Here is a 23489-nt window from a genome sequence, read left to right on the forward strand (position 1 = left end):
AAATTGTACTAATCAGAAAAAACCGAAGAAGGCCCATTTTAACTAACTGAGAATTTCTGTTAAACAAACGATGGGATAAATTTGAGTGACCTGTTTTTTGTACTAACCAGAAAAATCGAAGAAGGTTCCTTTGTACTAGCTCAATGAACGAAAGAGCAAATTTGGGTGCTCTACTTTTTTATACCAAACAAGGAAGAACCATTTTGTACTACTCAAATAAACGAAAGAAAAAGCGAAAAAAGACCAATTTAACTAGCTTAGAATTTATATACGTTTTGTTTAGGTGTCCTACTTTTTGTACCAGCGTGAAATGCCATTTTAACCAGCTCAGTAGTATTCAAATAATCAAAAAACGAAGAAGGATCATTTTAACTAGCTCAGAATTTCTGTACTTTTGTGCCATTCAAACAAATGAAAAAACTAAATTTGGATGGAGTATTATTTTTTGTGCCAAGCAGAAAAAGGAAAGGCGAAGAAGGATTTAAATAAACGAAGGAATAAATTTGAGTGATCTATTCAATTTTATACAAATCAGAAGAAAAGCAAAGAAGGGCCATTTTAACTACCTGAGTAGTTTTGTGATACACAAATCAACAAATGAATAAATTTGAGTGACCTATTCAATTTGATATCAATAAGAAATACCATTTTAAATAAACGAAGAAAGCGAAGGAGGTCCAATTTAGCTAACTCAGAATTTTATACCATTTTGTACTAATCAAATAAACGAAGAAATAAATTTTTGTGACCTATTCAGTTTTGAAAACAAAACATTTTGTACTAATTTAAATAACCATATCAACTAACTCAAAGAAACGAAAGAATAAATTTTGAGTGGCTTAAGCAAAGAAGGTCAATTTGTACCTTTTGTGCTATTAAAACTGAGTGACCTATTCAATTTTATACCAAGTAGAAAAAATTTTGTTTGCAATTAAAAAAAACGGAGAAGGTCTATTTTATGTACATTTTGTACTACTCAAATAAACAAAGAAATACCATATTCTGTTACTCAAACAAACGACGGAATAAGCTCAGAATTTCTATACCTTTTTGTGTTATTCAAATAAACGAAGGAATAAATTTGTGTGACGTATTCACTTTTATACCAACCATGAAGGTCCATTATAACAAGCTCGGTATTTTTATACCATTTTGTATTACTCTATTTCATTTTTGTAACAATCAGAAGAAAACAGCTCAGAATTTTATACCTTTGTGATGCTACATTTTGTATTATTCTTGTGTCATCCAGAGAACAATTTAAATTGCCTCTCCCGTCACTAAGTAAGGCTTATAAAATATTTCAACGTAAGATTTAACAAACCAGAATTGCGTCATAATTGTGTAGAACAGACTACATAGCAATTTGCGTAACAGCATACTTGACCATTTTGAATCACAGCAGAAGAAGAGATTATATCAAAGTAAGAGAAATTTTCAAAGTTCCATGTTGCTGCAGATATTTAAACAAGGTTACAAATGCGTTACCTAACAGGTGTATTGCCTATTGCTCAACGATTCAATTATTTTTTTTAAATTTTCTTTCCTCGTCTAAGTCCAAAAAGACAAATATATATTTTTGCATTTATGTATTTTATTATAATGGAATATAAGTTTATGGAGTATATTTGGAAATAATAGAACATACATCATGATGTTGTATTGTTTTGAAACATATTATTAAACACGGAGAATGCATAGAATGTTTTTATTGTAGATATATAAAATTATTTATTTGATTTGTTTTTGCTGAAGAGTAGAAAAATGACTAGCAAGGATAATGTTTATGTTTCACCTAGAGAGAAAGAAATTCAGTGTGAAAACGAGAAACCTATACTGTTAATCCAGCCGTCTGACCCCGATTTGCCAGATGAATTACGTGATAAAGTGAGAATCATATATCCAACACAAGAAATAGAAGAAGTGTATTATTATAGACGCTATAATAGATATAATGATGAAATACTCCCGGAAAGTGATGATGACAGTGTTTCAAATATTACCTGTTTTGAACTGGAAGCTAATGAGTGCGAGTGTACTAGTGAAAGTATTAGTGATACATGTGTTATACAATTATTTAATGAGTATACACCAAATTCAGTATTATTATGTGAAGCATGTTCTAAACATAATGAAGATGAAAAAGATCACAACTATTTGCTGCAGTATGATTACGAATTATTGCAAAAGGTGTGGACGATCTTAATTAAATGTGAAATGAGAGAGAAAATCTATAAACTTTATATAAAAAAGCATTTTAAAGGTTGTAATATTAAGAACACTTATACTTTGGAGAAAAAAATTAATCTGGTATATGAATACATTACAGAGTGTGATTATTATATCAACAAAATAGTAGAAATGTTTTTAGAGAAAGATAAACAATTATTTAATTCTGTAAATGAACACTGAGCCCACTGTAGAATATGCATTTGATTGTGTAAGAATAGAAGAACTTGAACTGTTAACTGGATTAATTTGTAGTACTGTAATATTAAGAATTTAATAGATAACTAACATTGAACTCTGGCAACTGAATTGTCAGGGAGAGGCAATTTAAATTGTTCTCTGGATGACACAAGAATAATACAAAAATGTAGCATCACAAAGGTATAAAATTCTGAGCTGTTTTCTTCTGATTGTTACAAAAATGAAATAGAGTAATTCAAAATGGTATAAAAATACCGAGCTTGTTATAATGGACCTTCATGGTTGGTATAAAAGTGAATACGTCACACAAATTTATTCCTTCGTTTATTTGAATAACACAAAAAGGTATAGAAATTCTGAGCTTATTCCGTCGTTTGTTTGAGTAACAGAATATGGTATTTCTTTGTTTATTTGAGTAGTACAAAATGTACATAAAATAGACCTTCTCCGTTTTTTTTAATTGCAAACAAAATTTTTTCTACTTGGTATAAAATTGAATAGGTCACTCAGTTTTAATAGCACAAAAGGTACAAATTGACCTTCTTTGCTTAAGCCACTCAAAATTTATTCTTTCGTTTCTTTGAGTTAGTTGATATGGTTATTTAAATTAGTACAAAATGTTTTGTTTTCAAAACTAAATAGGTCACAAAAATTTATTTCTTCGTTTATTTGATTAGTACAAAATGGTATAAAATTCTGAGTTAGCTAAATTGGACCTCCTTCGCTTTCTTCGTTTATTTAAAATGGTATTTCTTATTGATATCAAATTGAATAGGTCACTCAAATTTATTCATTTGTTGATTTGTGTATCACAAAACTACTCAGGTAGTTAAAATGGCCCTTCTTTGCTTTTCTTCTGATTGGTATAAAATTGAATAGATCACTCAAATTTATTCCTTCGTTTATTTAAATCCTTCTTCGCCTTTCCTTTTTCTGCTTGGCACAAAAAATAATACTCCATCCAAATTTAGTTTTTTCATTTGTTTGAATGGCACAAAAGTACAGAAATTCTGAGCTAGTTAAAATGATCCTTCTTCGTTTTTTTGATTATTTGAATACTACTGAGCTGGTTAAAATGGCATTTCACGCTGGTACAAAAAGTAGGACACCTAAACAAAACGTATATAAATTCTGAGCTAGTTAAATTGGTCATTTTTCGCTTTTTCTTTCGTTTATTTGAGTAGTACAAAATGGTTATTCCTTGTTTGGTATAAAAAAGTAGAGCACCCAAATTTGCTCTTTCGTTCATTGAGCTAGTACAAAGGAACCTTCTTCGATTTTTCTGGTTAGTACAAAAAACAGGTCACTCAAATTTATCCCATCGTTTGTTTAACAGAAATTCTCAGTTAGTTAAAATGGGCCTTCTTCGGTTTTTTCTGATTAGTACAATTTTGTTCTTTCGTGAAAATCCTTTGGTTGCTACAAAATTAAATAGCTCACTCATATTTATGCCTTCGTTTATTAGATTAGTTTAAAATGATATAAAATAATCCTTTTTTTGCTTATTCCTTTTGTTTGTTGAAATAATTCAAAATGGTATAAATACTCAACTTCGGTTTTTCAAATTAAATAGCTCACTCAAATGCATTACTTCGTTTAATTGATTTTAGAGTTGACACAAATTATAAGTCCTTTGTTTATTTGAATACTCCAAAATGGTGCAAAACTAAATACTCCATTGTTTATTTGAGTAGTAAAATTATATAAAATAGTCCTTCTTCGCCTTTTGCTGAGCCATTTCTCATTGGTACAAAATTGAATAGGTCACTTAAATTTATGCCTTCGTTTATTAGATTAGTTTAAAATGATATAAAGTAATCCTTTTTTTGCTTATTCCTTTGTTTGTTGAAATAATTCAAAATGGTATAAATACTCAACTTCGGTTTTTCAAATTAAATAGCTCACTCAAATGCATTACTTCGTTTAATTGATTTTAGAGTTGACACAAATTATAAGTCCTTTGTTTATTTGAATACTCCAAAATGGTGCAAAACTAAATACTCCATTGTTTATTTGAGTAGTAAAATTATATAAAATAGTCCTTCTTCCCCTTTTGCTGAGCCATTTCTCATTGGTACAAAATTGAATAGGTCACTTAAATTTGTTCTTTCGTATATTTAAATATTCAGCTAGTTCATTTTTTTCTCGTTGGTATAAAAAGTAGAACATCGAAATTATTCTTACATAAATTCTGAGCTAGTTAAATAGTCAATTTTCGTTTCTTTAAACAGTACATAATGAGCTAGTTAAAGTAGCTCTTCTTCTCTTTCCCAGTTGGTACAAGAGAAAATAGTCCACCTAAATTTTATTCATACTTCACTTCTTTTTTTCTAGTTGGTATTCCTTCGTTTATTTGAATAATGGCCCTTCACTTTTTCCAGTTGGTACCTAAGGAAATAATCCAATCAAATTTTTCTGGTTCGTACAAAACTAAACACTTCATCCAAATTTGAGTATTACAAAAATGAAATGAAATTCTGAGTTAGTTTTAAAAAAAATGGTCCTTCTTGCTACAAAATTGGAAAGCTCACTCAAGAGTACAAAATAGTATTGAACTTCTGAGCCGATTTAATTTATCCGATTGTTTGTTTAAAATACACAATTATTTCTCGTTGGTGCAAAATTGAATAGGGCACACAAATTCACCCCTTCGTTTGTTTAAATATTAGAACATGGTCTAGAAAAAATGACATTTCTCATTGGTACAATATTCCTTCGTTTATTTAATTAGTACAAGAAGACATAATTCTCAGCTAGTTAAAATGGCGAGTTATTTGGTTTTAAGTATGTTGACCTTTGACCTCGATGGACATTATTTTGGAACTTGTGGTACCTGATGACCAATTACTAAATGTGGAAACAGCACCTCAATACGTTGCTTCGTTTTCGAGTTATTAGGTTTTAAGTATGTTGACCTTTGACCTCGATGATCATTATTTTGGAACTTGTAGTAGTTGATGACCAGTTACTAGATTTGGAAACAGCACCTCAATATGTGGATCCATTTAAGAGTTATTTGGTTTTAAGTATGTTGACCTTTGACCTCGATGGTCATTATTTTGGAACTTGTGGTATCTGATGACCTATTACTCAATGTGGAAACAGCACCTGAGTATGTGGCTCCGTTTTCGAGATATTAGGTTTTAAGTATTTTGACCTTTGACCTCGATGGTGACTAATTTTGGAACTTGTAGTAGTTGATGACCTCTTGCTAAATATGGAAACAGCACCTCAGTATGTGGATCCATTTTCGAGTTATTAGTTTTAAGTATTTTGACCTTTGACCTCGATGGTCATTATTTTGGAACTTGTAGTAGTTGATGACCAATTACTAAATGTGGAAACAGCACCTCAATATGTGGCGCAGTTTACGAGTTATTTGGTTTTAAGTATTTTGACCTTTGACCTCGATGACCACTAATTTTGGAACTTGTAGTACCTGATGACTTATTGCTAAATGTGGAAACACCACTTCGATATTTGGCTCCGTTTTCGAGTTATTAGGTTTTAAGTGTCATACAAAGGGCGTATCCTACATAAACTATATGACCCAATTAAAAATAGATATGATCTTCGTAACCAGCATGTCCGAAAACCCTCATATACCGAGTTTCATCCAAATCGGTTAAAATTGTCACACAAAGGGCGTATACCACATAAACTATAAGACCCAGATAAAAATAAGTATGATATTTGTAATCAGCATGTCCGAAAACCCCCATATACCGAGTTTCACCCAAATTGGTTAAAATTGTCATAGAAAGGGGGTATGCCACATAAACTATAGGACCCAGGTAAAAATAAGTATGATATTCGTACTCAGCATGCTCGAAAACCCCCATATACCGAGTTCCATCCAAATCGGTTCAAAGAGCGTATCCAATCGCTATGTTACATAGGTATTCATTGTCTTAAAATAGGAGTTGAAAAAAAATCTTATGTAATTTCTGCTATGTTAAAATAGGGGTTGAAAAATATGCTCATAAAAGGGAATGAATACACCCCTAAAATGGAGGTTTTTGTGTGTTACGTACTCTCAGTGTAATTTCTGCTATGTTCAATTAGGGGTGGAGAAAATGAATACACCCCCTGTGCTATGTCCGCCATGTTTCGTAGTCTCTGTCATGTTGAAATAGGGGTTGGAAAATATGCTCATAAAAGGGAATGAATACATCCCTAAAATGGAGGTGGTTGTGTTTATTATCTGCTCTGCTATGTGTTCGTAACTGCTATGTTGCATAGTCTAATGCTAAGGGGTTGAAAACGAATACACCTCTGCTATGTATTCGTAGGGGTTGGAAAACGAGTCCACTCCTAAAATGGAGGTTGTTGTGTGTTACGTAGTCTTATGCTCTGCTATGTGTTCATAGTCTCAGTGTAATTTCTGCTATGTTAAAATAAGGGTTGGAAAATAAGCCATGCTCTTTTATTAGCTGTGCTATGTATTATCTGTTCTGCTGTGTGTTCATAGTCTCAGTGTAATTTCTGCTATGTTAAAATGGGGGTTGAAAAAGGGAACGAGTTCACCCCTTAAAATGTGCTCATAAAAGAGAACGAGTTCACCCCTGAAAGAGTGTTTATAAATGGGAACGAATCTGTTCTGTTGTATGTTCATATTCTGCTATGTTCGAATAGGGGTTGGAAAACGAGTACACCCCCTAAAATGTGCTCGTAAAAGAGAACGAATACACCCCCTTAAAAGTGCTCATAAAAGGGAACGAGTTCACCCCTAAAATGGAGGTCATAAAAGGGAACGAGTACACCCCCTAAAAAGTGCTCATAAAAGTGAACAAATTCACCCCTAAAATGGAGGTCGTAAAAGACCGTGGGTTGACGGTTCACGATGCTCGATTTCTCGTATCCTCCCTGTGTCTTCCGGCATAGTGTGTCAGGCGGCACTGGGAAATTCGTTGTCTGCTTCAGGCGGGACTGAGAAAGTGGGTAGAGGGTCAGTGGCGCAGAAGCCTTATTTTTACACTACTTATGTGCGTTAGAGGCTTCCGAACTTTGGATGTTTGTGGTACTATAACATTCTTAGTTTGCAAGACTGAATAATAAGTGTTTTTTTTTTTTTAAGTTTACGTTTGACATGTTGATATGAAATATGTAATAATCTGCGTAGTGCAATTTGGAAAATATATCTTTATATGGGTTGGTAATACTGTTTGTTGGGTTTTTCTGTTTAATACATACAAAGATGCCTCCTCCTTATAGTTGCTTCGTGTTAAGTGCCCCTTTTCTCTCTCTTATGGTTTGTCCGTTATTGTGGATGATCAAGATGAATTGTCCACCCCATATATATATATATATATATATATATATATATATATATATATATATATATATATATATATATATATATATATCAGAAGTACCGGTATGTACATTGTAAATACTATTCAAATCACTAAGGAAGGGGTTTTAGAACAATAAAATAAAATAACAGGAGAACTGGTTACTCGTATTGGGCAAATATCAGAAAATGTTTCGATAATACACAGTCTGGTCAAACATTTTGTCCAGCATGTAGGACAAATGCAAAGTAGTTAGAAATTATGTATGAAAATAATCTAACATTGTTGTGAAAAGGAGAAACTCATGGTTCTGCAAATGAGCACGTTGCGATCTCCAATGAAAATGATGATCAATGAAGATCTAGAACTGCATTGTCTATCGCAGAGGACAGGCCAGTGCAGAGATTAAATTAGCGCTTGATGAGAATGCGACGTGACAGATCAAAGTTGCTACTGCAGCAGTACGCGGATAACAAACATCGACTAATTTTGTTCATAGATGAAAAAAAAAAAAATTCAGAGTTGAAGGTCCGTTGACCTAAATGTTCCTTTCCTTTTTAAGGTCTCATCATGACTACCCTTCTTTGAAAACCGAAGATGCAATAAAACTGTGATGACACAGCGGAAGCAGAGACAACTTTTACCCAAGGTTCTTGTGATTCACTCTTGATTGCTACTTTGATTTTTGCAGTGAAGTGAGTGATTATTGTTTTCCTGTGTTGAGAAAAATTGATTATTGTGGTGTTCGTGTTGGCCTGAAAGAAAGCCGATTTGTGCAGTAAGTTCTTGTTGCAATCATGGTAGAAATACGAAGATTTCCTAAGTTATTTATCATTATTTCCCTTGGATCCTAAATTGTGAACAGCTTGGCAAAATAAATGTTGTTGGAAAGACATGTTTAAAGTTGAAAACGCCCACGTTTGTTCCGATCGTTTTATTCTCGAAGCTTATGAACGCGATTTAAAATTTGAACTTCTAAATATTCCACCCAAGAAAAAGTTGAAACGAGATGCTATACCTTTACTGAACTTACCAGTGTCATATGTGAACCGCGTTGATGAAAATAATGAAAGAAATAAGCGTACGAAAGCTAGCTGTTTGAAGAAACAGTTTTTGTCAGACATTGGAGTACAGTCAGATATAAAAAAAAGACTATTCTGACAGAAAAAAACTCTTTTTCTATGTTAGGTTTCATTTGTTCTATGGAGCGTGAGAGATATGAACTTAAGGAAGAGATTTCCTTTTTGAGGAAAGAGAACGAAAAATTTAAGAATGACAAAGCAAAAATAATAGATTCATAAATAAAGTTAAAGAAATGGGAAAGCAAATTTCATGAAGATTTAATTTCAAGGGCCACTTCTAGAATAAAATATCGTGGTCGTTTCAACAGAATGGTTAATAACGTTGTGGTGGATATAATGATAAAAGTTTTACACCGAACCAAATAAATATACTGATAAATGGCAAGAAAAACTAAGATCTTTTGAGGAAGATATCAATTCTGCAGTAACACAACCGTTTTCCCCTGGTATTCTTATCCAAGTTTTGAAGATTTTGACAGAGCAGAGGTGCTACAGAAACTTTCAGTGTTTATGTTTGATTAAATGAACATTAACGGTCGCGTGTGCTATGAGTAAGAGAATGATTTGGTTTTGGGACCACACCAAAGGGTCCAGTGACAATTATTCGAGGCTTGACAGATATACAGAAGCACCCAATGTATTATGATTTCTATAAGATTATTAGTAAAAAGTACTCCTTGAAATCATGTCCAAAGTTGAAGCCTCAGGATCGAAGGTAATTGCAATTGTCTCCGATTTGGGTGGTGGTAACAAGAGGCTATGGAACGAGTTACAAGTAAATGCAGAAAACTCATATTGCTGGTGACTTGAAAAGGAAAGAAATTATATCTGCAGATTTGCCACATTTGGTGAAATTATTGAGAAACCATTTCGTGGATAGTAGCTTTGAATTGAACGGTACAACTACCGAAAAGTGTCTTATAGAGTTTCTCGTGAAGCTTGAGTCTTCAGAATTGAAACTCTTTTTTCAAAATTAAACTGGCAACATATTATGTTGCAGGACAATGATAGACAAAGAGTTTTCCCAGCTATGGAACTTTTTCCTATTATACGGCTGCACTTACCAAATTTCTAACCCTAGAAAATGTAACAGCGTACAGTTTCTTCCAGCTTGTCAATTATTTTTATTGATCTTATGAATTTTGCTGTTCCCGTTGATGTCAAGAACGAGCTCAAATGTGGTTTCGAAGTACATTTTAAAAGAATATTAGAGTGCTAAACCAAATGGAAAAAACAAAGCTTTGAGAATAGTTGGTAAAGCAATCTCTTACCTTTTTAGCACGGTTTACTTGTTTCTGTCAGTACCCTTCAGGGGCTTTCTGAGGACTTGAAAAACATTGGTTTCACTATGCACTAGTAAGAAAATTAAGTCAAGATGCACTGGACTATTCCCTCATCCGTGGAATGGGACATTTCTATAACCATTTTCTTCCCAGTAGAAGTTAAACACAGGTTGCGCCTTTTAATATTACGATCAACTTTACCACACCCTACAAGTGTACCGGTAGAAGCAAGTGGAGGCCATATCATGAAAACATCACTTTTCCCTGATCCTATGTATTCTTCTGGCTCTGGCGAGATTATATCAGAAAATGAAGTAATGAAAGAAATATCAGATTTCAGTTTGGATGAAGAAACACATGTCATAACAGTTTTCACACGAAGAGAAGAAACTAAAACATTAAGATATGTGGCTGGATATATTGCAAAGAAATGTAAGAACTTTGCTATTACAAGTTATGTGGATTCGAATAATTCAAATATAGGATGGGTAGAATTGGCTTCACGTGGCGGTCTCGCTTCACCTTCTTTCGGGTGGATGGAGGCAATAAAAAAAGTGTGAAACTATTTTTCGGAAGTTCCACAAGAAAATTATAAATCGAGAAAAGAACGTGATTGACTGGCTATTTGATGTCCTAAGGAAGATGCTTCCATATGAAGTTCCAGCCATGTTGAAACTATTCGCCAAAGTTAGCAGATTCTTCAGAATTTCGAATAGAAAAAACACAGGAACTTCAAAGGAGAAATGTTCTTAATAAGCCAGTCAATAAGGGATGATTTAGGGTCGAATAAGGAAAAAATGGTGGAAACCTGGAACAAATTTTATTTTCTTTATAAAAATGTCCGTAACAACATATTAATTTTGCACCCATCTACCACCCCGGATTTGGCCCATCTTGGAAAAATGGCGCCAAAAATTAATTTTTTGCAAATATTTCACACGGATTGCATTTTAGAGCAAAATATGTTATTACAAAAAATAATCTACATTAAATTCTCTACGAGAAATATTCTTTTAATTTTTCTCTAGGATGCACCGTTTAGATGGTATAGGCGTGCCTAATTACGCATTTATTTTTCAGCATAGCTTTGTAGCAGAATCTTAACGAAAATTTTCTGATACTATTTTGTTTTAGTGATTTTCTGTTATAAAACATAAATTAAAATATTTTTCATTCATTGAAGGTATGACTAAGGATAAGAAATCAGGTCTATTGGATCATCTATTTTCAAAATGTCGTCAGCTAAAAGATGTTTTAGCTGTAAAAGACTTCTCAGTGAGAGTGTTGCGTGTATAGTAACATTAGTAGACAGCAGTATTAAAGTGAAAGATGGAAAGAAATGCCAACTTAAGGGACTGAAATGCGTAGAAAAGTTTACACAAAAGCAAGAAGTAGCGAAGCTTTGTTATGACGACTTACTTTATCTCCTACGCCAATAATCCTTAGGTGAGAAGCATTAAGATTTAATTTTCAAGAAGTCTGCCTGTGGACAATGTAGATAAGGTTAATTTTTAAAGACACAGAGTATAAAAAATTGTGAGTGAGCGTGAGAGTGTATATTATGTTGAAACCACTGAAGTTAAAAGATTCTATTATGGAAGCAGCCGACAGAAGAAATGACGACTGGGGCAAAGATATTGGTATTAGGATTGGCAGTGTTCATGATTTGAAATGAAATGAAATTTTGAGTTTTACGTCCCACGATTATGCCGGTTAGGCTAAAGAAGACAGTGATTATGATAAATTAATGAAATAGTGGAATGAAGAAAGTGGGAGGAAACGGGAGAACCCTGAGAAACCCCACTCAGATGTTCATGTTTTAGTTGCTGCAGCAGGCAGATGCAATTCCTCATGCAAATAAATGTTCTACAAGATATCTTCTGGAATGAAACGAAAGATAATGTTGTTTCAGATGCTATGGCTTATGCTTTCAACTACCTTGAAGCTAACAAGGAAGAGTGCCAATTTTTATTCAGTGAAATATTTTAACATTATGATGGTTGCCAACTACAAAAACAGTAAGAACTAAACTGAAAAAAAAAAGGTACTCAGAAGATACTCAAAAGATATTACTGTCTACAAACAGAAACATAAAGCCTATAGTTTGCTCTGTGATACAGAACATAAAATTCTCACTGATGCATGGCATGATCGCTGAAAGCGTAAGTATATGGACGAAGAAAAGTTGATAGTCGTAATAACAGTTGTAATAATTGCTGAAGAAATCAGATCCCAGATTTACGAAACTGATGAGTATACATCAGCAAATAATTTTTTGAATTATGTTAATTCATTCATTCCTGGGACCTTAAAATGCCTTCTCGACACTATTGTCGTAAAAGACAAGAAAGGGAATACCACAAAATAGGAAAGTATAACGATTTCTCACGTCATAATCGCATCAGTTAGACCAAAATTCTTTTATTCGCCATTGCAAATAGGATTTCTAGTGCATCTTAGTCAAAAGTATGGTAGTAAGCATGTTCTTCACGTTCTGTCTTCGTTAGGACTGTGTACATTATATGCTGAGGCGGCTCCCTTTTAAGTTTCGGCTCTTTTGCATCTTCCATGCTTTGTTTGTTGAAATAATCATATCTTCTGAGTACTTTTCTTTCAGTAGGTCTTATCATTTTTTTCAGTTGGCAGGGCATAATCGTAATGTTGAAATATTTCACTGAAAGAAAATTATCACTCTTCCTTGTTAGCTTCAAGGTAGTTGAAAGCATAAGCCATACCATCTGAAACAGCATTATCTTTCGAACGACCTCGTTTCATTCCAGAAGATATCTTGTAGAACTTTTTCATGCCTAAGGAATGATATCTGGCTTCAGCAGCAACTAAATCATAAACATTGTAGTCCTAATACCAACTTCTTTGTCCCAGTCGCCATTTCTTATGTCGGCTGCTTCCATAATAGAATCTTTAACTTGAGTGGTTTCGACATGATAAACACTCTCACACTCACTCACATTTCTTTTTTTACTTTGTGTCTTTCTTATCTACATTGTCCACAGGCAGACTTCTTGAAAATTAAATCTTGGTACTTCTCACCTAAGGATTATTGACGTAGGTGATGAAATACGTCGTTATAGCAAAGCTTTGCTACTTCTTGCTTTTGTATAAACTTTTCTACACTTTTCATAAACCGTAACGCTTTTCAATCTCTTAAATTGGCATTTCTTTCCATCTTTCACTTTAATACTGCTGTCTACTAATGTTACTATACACGCGGCACTCTCACTGAGAAGCCTCTTACAGATAAAACATCTTTTAGCTGATGACGTCTTGGAAATAGATGATCCAATAGACTTGATTACTTATCCTTGGTCACACCTTCAATGAATGAAAAATTTATTAATTGGTATTTTATAACAGAAAATCATTAAGACAAAATAGTATCAGAAAATTTTCGTTAAGATTCTGCTTCAAAGCTATGCTGAAAAATATATGCGTAATTAGCCACGCCTATACCATCTAAACGATGTGTCGTAGAGAAGAAAAGAAGAGAACATTTCTTGTAGAGAATTTAATGTAGATTATTTTTTGTAATAACATATTTTGCTCTAAAATGTATTCCATGTGAGATATTTACAAAAAAAAAAAAACTAATGTTTGGCGCCATTTTTCCAAGATGGTGGCCAAATCCGGGGTGGTAGATGGGTTCAAAATTAGTATGTTGTTACGGACACTTTTGTAAAGAAAATAAAATTTGTTCCAGCTTTCCACCATTTTTTCCTTATTCGACCCTTCGTTGACTGGCCTATAAGCAAAGACAATGGATGCAAAGCTGTTCTTCCTTGCTGCACAATGCTAAGGTGAGTTACGTATTGTATTTGTATATAGTCTTTATTGTTACTTTTTTCTTCACATTTTAAAGATATGTTCTCCTACTCTGAAGATTGTCTTAGCGCACGATATTTGTCTCCGCTTCACAGCAGTAACGTCACACTAGCGCTTTAGAAAGTGCCTATGCAGAAACAGTGACCTGTAAAAGTTCGGAACAGTAGGGTCGACGGTCCTTAGAATAATGGAGTGTATGCTACAACTAGTGCATATGAATAAATTCCCCGAGTTCAGAGAGGTCATTACTCTGCGTCAATGGTGGTTTGGCTGAGTGTGTCTTATCTCTCTACGTCCGTTTTTGACAAAAAGATGTGAAAACGTGAGCCAAAGTGTACCAGGAGGAAATTTTCACTTGGCATCATTATGTTAAAAAATAATCCTTGGGTGTTCCAACATGATTTATCATCAGCTCATAAGCCGAAGGCGGTGCAGGAGTGGTTTCGTCGTCACAAAATTTCGTTCTTCACTACCGAAGAGTGGCCCTCGTCTAGTCGACTTAAATCCTCTTGACTACAGATCTGTCCTATTTGGAGGAGAAGGTGTGTGCTTAACCTTAAGCTTGTACTGTGGACCACTTGAAGTCTGCTATAGTAAAAGCAGTGGTTGACATAGATATGAAGGTGCTGCGTGCTACCATTGATGATTAACCACGTCGTTTAAGAGCCTGTGTCCAGACATAGCAACGACATTCTTAACAACTACTGTATTCATTGATTTAACATTTACTCTTGTATATATTGCATTACACATTTCCTTCTCTGCATAATTTGTTTCATTTTTATGGTCTACTAACCTTGAGACAAACTTTTTACCAGAGAGTGTAGTTTCGAATTTACATAGTTTGCTTGATTTATTAATTTGCTTAGAGTGTACCGTCCCATTTCAGTATCGAGGCTCTATGAGATGTGCACCCACAGTTTAAGGTGGAATCCAAACCAGAGTAATGCGTTCACATTCCAAAGCTCTTCCACTGAGAATCGAACCCAGGACTCCTTGTAACAAAGGGGCGCATGATAGCTACTAGAGCAGTGGGGAGGATTTCAACATCAGATGCATGAGAAATTATCAGCTAGCGATATGCGTGCTTACTCGGAAAATATAGTGTAATATTTCACAAGTGTTTTCTATAAGTCGTTGTAGCCTCTATAATGAAGTAGTAGCAGTAATGAGACGTAAAAAATTAATTATAAATAAAATTATTATTGCTTGTATTTTATTTTCTTCTTTTTCTCTTTTTTTTTTAAAAAAAATATTTACTAACTTACGTAAGAATGACATATTTTGCGTGATTCATTGTGTAAGCAAGGCCACAAGTTGTGATTTTCATACTTTGTAAGACATCATCTTTTATTTTTATATAAACGACTAAATTCGAATCGAATTTCTTAGCTTTTTTGTTAAGCTATTCCTCTAACTATTATTAACTATTCCTCTTTTCTGTAATTTCAGCATCTTGTTACAGGCCACAGCCAAAATTTCTCTAAATTCTAGCCTGGTTCTGATATGATGTGGCTGGGTCTGACCATAGGCAAGGAATTCTCTTTGATCTGACTCAAAATCCTATAATTAGGCAAAAGGAAACTGCTTTGAACTTTTGAAAAGGTCAATATAGATAATAGCAGGGTTTCTCAACCTCAGGGACGCGAAGACAAGCAGAAGAGAGAAATATAATTAGAATCTAGTACCGGAATATATTTTTTTAAATATTATTTTGAATTTTATTCTAAAAGGCATAAATTTTATTTTTATACATACTGTTAAGAACAACAAAAATAGGTCTACTAAACATATTCAAGAGGTGCAGAGTTGTTTAAAAATGAATTTAAATGAAAGAGGTACGATCTGAAACTAATGAGAATTGCATATTGAAATACAGGGTGTTTCAAAACAACACCGACCACGTTTGGAAGGTGATTCCTGACACCAAGATAAGACAAGAAGTATAGACCATCGTGGGTGCACAAATGCTTCCTTTCGGAGTTATAGACTGCCGAAAACATGAAAAAAATGAACTTTAAAGGTCCATAGCTCCAAAACTATGACCTACCGTAGTCTGGTCAAGACTTCACTAAAGAATAGTATGTTTCCTATCCAAATATCCATGTTTCAGAATCCTGAGGTACTTCTGCAACAATTTTTATAGAGGCAGTTGGTGAGTACTTCAAATTATATGACCGTAGTCAAACTCCCTCTATAAAAATTGCTTTGTGAATACCTTAGAATTCTGAAACATGTATTTTTGGATAGAGCACATAATAGTTCCTAAGTGAAGTCTTGACCCGACTACGGTAGATCCTATAGCTATGGACCTTCAAAGTTCCTTTTTTTTTTTTTCTTGTTTTCGGCAGCCTATAACTCCGAAAGGAAGCATTTGTACACCCAGGATGGTATATATTTTTTGTATTGTTTTGGTGTCAGGAATCACTTTCGAAACGTTGTCGGTGTTGTTTTGAAACACCTTGTATAATTAAAATTGAAAGGTAATGAGATACCTGAGCATGGCGTGATTTCACTAGTGCGCCAATGTCCGGCTTAATCTGGCACACATTATCAAGTCATTTAAAATACTCAATAATTTTTTTAACAACAGTCCAAAATTAAGGGAGTTATGAAGTTTTAAAATCTTCAAACGTCCTCCATTTTGAAGCAGTATGACGGATAGGATTCGATATTTGTACTGTGAATGAACTGACCAAATTTGGTTTTAATTAGGGAAGTTCTGTATCCACTATATACAAGAAATCGATTCTATTATTATAGAAATGAATAGATATTGTGAGATATCAGCAATACGTAGGCGTATATTAAAAATTCCACACAAACTTATTACAAACCAGAAATATTAAATTGGTCGCTAGCAAGAGGTGTGATAAAATGGGAGTCGTGATAAGAATTAGGTTGAGAACCACTGGATTAGAGTGAACAAAAAACAAAAACTTTAATAAAGCATCTAGAGAAGATGGTAACATTTTATTGGGATATAAAGAGGTTAAGGGAAACATCTTATCTCCAAGTTATTTCGTTTTAAGGACTATGCATTAATTCAAAGGACGATTTTTTAACTCGTATAGTATCCGCTAGAGTACACTAGTTTCTAAAGATTTCATCATTCCTTTCTTTTCTCCTCTTCTTAAGTTTACCACTCAACTTCACTACTCGCAAATTCTCTCTGAACATTCCGTCGTAGAGACATGATTCAATAGCAACAGACATCAGAAAGGCTGCTGCTCTGCCATTTGTTTGCCACAGCGGGGAATCCAATATCCGTATAAAACATTTCTGCACCTCGTCGACGTCGTGTTTTCAGCGTATCTCGGTAGAGGCGCCACTAGACAATCCACTAAAGTTCTCTTGTAAACTGACGCTTCTTCGTTCTTTTTTTCCCGCTATCATTCTAGATACGTATTCTTTTCTCTTCCCGCTTGTGTCGCTCTTATTCTACGAAGTAAATGGCGTGCGACTTTCGAGATTGAGAGAATAAAGTATGATGGGAGTAAGGAATAGAAGAAGGAGTAGGGGAAACGGAACAGTGGTGCCTACTAAGAAGATTTTTGGCCCAATCTACCAGATATAGAAATTGATTGGGAGTCTTAACAACGTCTAGAAATGCAAACGTCTGATTTTAGGAGCAGTGTATCAGTCTTTCGCTGATACAAGTAATAATTAAACAATACCTTGTAAGAAGTTTTGGAAGAATGTATCTAAGCATTACCAGATAATGATAATATGTTACGCTAAAACTTACATTTAGTGTCGATTTAAATCAATAAATAAGGTGCTAGACAGAAACGACAGAAATGACTATAGGGGAAAGGACAATGGCATTTGTCACAGTTGAACAATCAAACATGGAGTTTATGATTTCTGCAAATAGTTTTAACAATGTTTAAGTATGCTATATGCCTGCTTGTTCTTCTTCTTCTCCTTCTTCGTATTATTATTATTATTATTATTATTATTATTATTATTATTATTATTATTATTATTATTATTATTATTATTATTATTATTATTATTGTTAACAATTACAAGAGCAACATAAATGTTCTCGGTCCTGACAAAAAGTAAAACAAACGGTGCAAAGTGCCAAGGTATAGAAAAGCTGAATCAAGAGTCCCCTGGCAAAGTACGACGCCAATTTGATAACTGTAGCACCTCACAGATATCAGCAGCACTTAAAACCTAGTTAGTCATTACTGGGTGCGTGCGATTAGAAATGTCCATTATTTATGTTTGGTGAGAAACATCTCTCTGTAATACAATTAATAGAGAGACCAAGGTCAGGTGTACTGCATCACAAACTACGTGTATATCAGTGGTGCCCCCCCTCATGTCCATGACGCACCCCCCCTCAATTGTCTATCCGTAGGTGTTCTTCCATGAAAAAAAATCTTTTCGATTAATTTTTACACCCCCTCAAACATATTTACGAGGGCAAGTCAAGAAAGATTTGGACTGATTTTTTCGCGGCAGTTCTGTTAACGCTGGAGCTTCATAGTTTGGCATACAAGTAGGGTGGGTCTTGCTGTGCATATATATAAAATGTTGTTAAGGAATCATTGCATGTTTGGTAACCACGACTTTTTATTGCAGGTGATGTTCTGCGCCGCCTCTAGAAGTCACCTGTAGAAGAAATGGAGTCATTACGAGATGAACAATTTGCAGCTATACGGTTCTGCTATCGCCTGGGGAAAAGTGCAACAGAAACTCTAGGAATGTTGAGAGCAGCCTACAAAGATGACGCTCTGCCACGAAGTACCGTGTTCTGGTGGTTCAAAGAGTTTAAAGAGGGCCGAATGACAATCACGAAAGCTGGTGGACCAGGTGTATCAGCGTCAGCTGTTACTGAGGTGAACATTAACACGGCAGCAGTCATTGTTAGAGAAGATCGCCGCATCAGTATCGACGATCTGGCAGCCGCACTACGCATATCTCATGGCAGTGCCTTCAAAATTTTGCATGACCACCTCCACATGAGCCGAGTATGTGCGCGATGGATTCCGCGACTCCTGACACCAGAGCAGAAGGCCGTTCGAGTGGAGACTTGCAGGGAGCTGTTGCAAAGGTTTGAGGATGGTGGAGACGCCTACCGCACCGTGCGACTTTTTTCTATTCCCTGCCCTAAAATCCAGACTGCGTGGACGCCGCTTCTCCGATAATTCCGAGGTTCTGAAGGCATCGGAGGCGGTTTTGAAGGACCTCTCAAACAATGGCCTGCGACACGTGTTTGAGGACTGGAAGACTCGAATGAAAAAGTGCATTCAAATGGGCGGGGACTACTTTGAAAAGGATCATGTGCCTGTTGCTGAGTAATAATAAATTGCCTAGAAAAAAAAAAATCAGTCCAAGTCTTTCTTGACTAGCCCTCGTATATAGATTTTTAACCCCCCCCCCAAATATTTCAGTGACACAGTTTGTGTCATAGCCCCCCTTGTGGGCACCCCTGTGTATATTCAGAAAACATGCTCGAGTACCCCCTCAGTCAAGCAGTACGTTGGATTAGAGTTCAGCGTCACTTTCAGCACCAGTCATTCTTTCAGAAAAAATGTTACGGGGGCGGGCACTCTTAATATTCTGGGGGGACACTGCTGGTAATATTCTATTTATTATTATATTATAGACATATTATTTTGGTGTCCTCCGGGAGAGCACTCTCAGAGTTCCGAGGAGGGGGCAATGCCCCCCAAAAAACATGTCTGGAAGAACACTGTTCAGCACTGAGGCTATAACAGACAGAGTTGTTGGAATTTTCTCCAGTCCAAGAAGATCGGGAAATTTCCAAATTCTTCTTGCGTGTCTGGTGGAATATATTACGTATAATACGATTATCTTATATTACAAAGGTCCTTTGTGATTGTAAAATATATGATAACAAAGCAAAATGACAACTGAAAATGAGATTTACAAAAAAAAATCCAACACTTCAGTTCTTCCAAGAAATAAGACTAATTAAAACTTTGCAGTTACCCCTTTTAGATCTTGCATTTTTAAAGGAAAATCTTGACTTTCAATTAAGTACCTATTGCTTCAGTACTATTCATCCGAGTATCATAGATTATACGTCATTCTCTTCAGAATAAAACAAGCTTTCAAATAGTATTATAAGCATATGTACAAGATGTGTGAGAAGGGAAATTTGGGCTAAAATACGGAAGTTTACCCTCCAATAACTTTTTTTTTTTTTTTTTTTTTAATTTTGTGGCCCTTGGAACATCCTCAACTAGAAATACCGAACATAATCTACCTTGAATAATGCTACGGACTATATGCAGTACGTGTGCAAAGTTTCATTCCAATATCTAAAATTGTTATGAGGAAAAATATTTCCTAATCCTGTATAACAATATACCAAACATCATATACGGGATAATAAGGAAAAAAGTAGAGTATACAAAATAAAAGTTTCCAAACATTGTACCATTTATCCGAGTATTATAATTAATACGATACTCCCTTCATAATGAAACAGTCCTTGAAACGATGCCATACGGATGTGTTCATAATGTACGAAACCAGGGAAATACACAGTGGCGACATTCCATGTAAAATCAACCGATGAAATGAGAAAATCTGACTTGACGATCTTAGATTTTTGTGAAAATTGGTGCACAGCTTTATTACAGTAGGAAACGAAAAAATCCCAAATATTACCCATCTCGTCGTGAAAGTGTCCCCATACATGATGCTCAAAAATTTCGAAAAACGGCATTTTTTCCAGTTACAGTGATTATTAAAAATTGTCTTAAAATGGTTAATATGTGCAGTAGAGACATGGAATAAACACCATTGGAAATCTTAAAGATTGCGCTACAAGTTGTACTATATTGAAGAAACGTGTATAATAAAAACTAACACTTCAAAAATTCAATTCAATTACAATTCGAATTTTGAATTTCGCACAGAAATGTCAATGTGAATTTGTTCAAAATTGTCCAGATTGTAGTCTCGTATGTGTACTAAAACACCACAAAGTTGCATTTTGGGGAATCAATGGGATCTGATTCAAAATTCAACATAAACCAAACATTGCAAGATATTGACCGTATGAATATCTGAGTTCAGATCGATAACCATTTACCTGCAGCATTAAAGGAATTTAGATTCAACTTCATTTGTTTCTTGATGTATTAATTTGAATTTACACAATTATCCATCTTTCGAGTTATTTAGACATGTATTACGTTTCCGAACATTACTCAATATATTTCCCTCCCTTCCACAAATGTGGGAAGACTCCGAGGTCCCACAGAATGGCCAACGCGAAGTCCGAAGCTCACTCAATGCGATTTCTTGTTATGGGGTGGGCTAAGGAAGAAGTGTAGCGCATCAAACCACAACCTCTTGGTGAATTTGGAAATAAGATCCGTGAAGTCATAATTGATATTCCTGCTAAGGTCTTGAGGAAGGTCATAGCAAATGTACCTGTTCGTTTGAGATAGTGTCTAGAAAATACTGAAGCACACATTAAGTTGTAACTTTTGAAAAGATAATGGTATATAATAAACAGAAGATAATGGTATCTACATGAACTTTTCATTTATAGGTAAATATGGACCCCATATGGGAAGTACAGATGGTCTTAGTTTATTTCGATCTAGTTTGTTGCTCGTCATTCCCTAATTTATTTTGTTCGTATACCTCTCTCATAGAGAATATAATTCGATTTTCATAATACGAAACTATTTAAGCTGGATCGCTAGTCACATTTAGGGTAAAACTTTCTTACTAGGTGGCAGAGCACATTGCGATACATGCGATGTTGCCACATGAATTACGGATAGAAAAGTGTTTAGACACAATCACATTTTATACATGATTTACTACGAAGAGAAGTGAGAGTTTTTATTTCCATTTTACTCGATACTACCTGCTTTAAAACATGTATTAATTATATTCTCTCATCAAAAGTGATTTTTCAACTCATGAAACGTTATGCGTATATTTCTCTCAAACTAGATGTCTTTCGGCGCAGATTAAGAATACGTATACTCAGTGTTCGAAGTGGGAAAAATCAGAGGCGGTATGTTTTATTATGATTTTGACTCAACATGCCTGTTATTTATATATTGTCTTGATCACTGAAAAACCAGAGGCGGTATGGCATACCACTGCATACCATCTCACTTCGACCACTGCGTATATTAATACAAAATCATTATCCTTCCATGGAAGTTGAGAAAGTGCTCTATTCTCATTTGAAATTTGATAAGAGTATTCCCTCATATGTGTAAGTAACGGCAAATATTACGTGTATATCAGGGACATAGAGGCAAAACCTGCTAAGTCCAAATTTCGACAAATTGAGTTTTTATTGCAGTTTATTCCTCGTCGTTAAGTGAACCAAATCCAAAAAGCTGATTACCAAATTTTAATATTTCTCATTGAAATTCAATGGTGAAGTTGGTCTTTAGAAGCAAAATCTCCTATATCTATGCGTAAATATCTCTTATTTTAAAGCAAAGAACACTAACTACATCCACTAACCAGTTACTGTACAATGAATGGATTGAGCATATTTCACTTCTGAATGCGCTTATGTCTACTTTGCTTTCTCGTCCAGAGTAAAATTGCAAAATGAGAAAACTTGGAAACGAATAATGCAAAAACAAGTAAGGCAAGACCCGCTTGTATTATACTGTGCAATGACATAGCGATACCCACTCAACGAGATTCACAATACAATGGATCATAAAAAAACTCTGTATTGAATGTTGATGTTTGATGTTAATGCGACTTATTTCTGTTGAAAATATTGGAAAATCAAAACTTGTGTAATCTTAGAAAGAGCGACAATGCCCAGTGGTTTATTAAGAATATTATAATATTATTGTTCATTTGATCATGATAAGATGAACTGGAATAATGTCTCACTTGAAACGAGAAATGGGAAGTTTTTGTCTCGGTTTGTCCTAAACCAAAGTCTCGTCTCTAGTGTTTCACACAGACGAGACGAGACTCATACTAAAAAAACAAAAACGAGATTAGAACATATTAAATAATTCTTTACTGCAATACGTGAATGGACAGAACAAGAGACTCTGCATTAGAAGAGCAAACTGAGACAGGAATATACGATTTCTCGTCTCAACTGAGGTTTTCAAGCGAGACTGGGGTTTCAAATCAGTAATGAAGAAAAGGTACCAAACATCTGCTATTGAGCCAAAGGACATATAAAAAAAGGCGTGCCGGTAAACAGAAAGCAGCTAGATGATGTTGACATGCCTAGCTAAAGAAGCATTTTGGAGAAGACTGGCGGAATAAGCACGATTTATCTTTTTATGAAAAGGTGCTTCGGGGACCCAACAAAAGAAGAAAAAGATGATAATTATTGTGCCGGAGCCTTGGAAGATCAAGACCTTTTTTTGAAAGATACTTTTCATTCTTTTCTAATAACTTTTTAAAGCGACTTTCATTTTTTCTAACAAATAAGAGTTCACAAACATGGTATTTTTTCTTGTTTTCGTAACCTATAAGTGAGTGTTAAACGGTCTTTATATCCTGTGGTAATTTGTTTTCTTACTTTTCATGCGAAAGTGTCACGGCATTGCAAAACAGGA

Source organism: Thermobia domestica, chromosome 1 (genome assembly GCF_964235325.1).
Source record: "Thermobia domestica chromosome 1, izTheDome1.hap1.1, whole genome shotgun sequence".
Classification (NCBI taxonomy): domain Eukaryota; kingdom Metazoa; phylum Arthropoda; class Insecta; order Zygentoma; family Lepismatidae; genus Thermobia; species Thermobia domestica.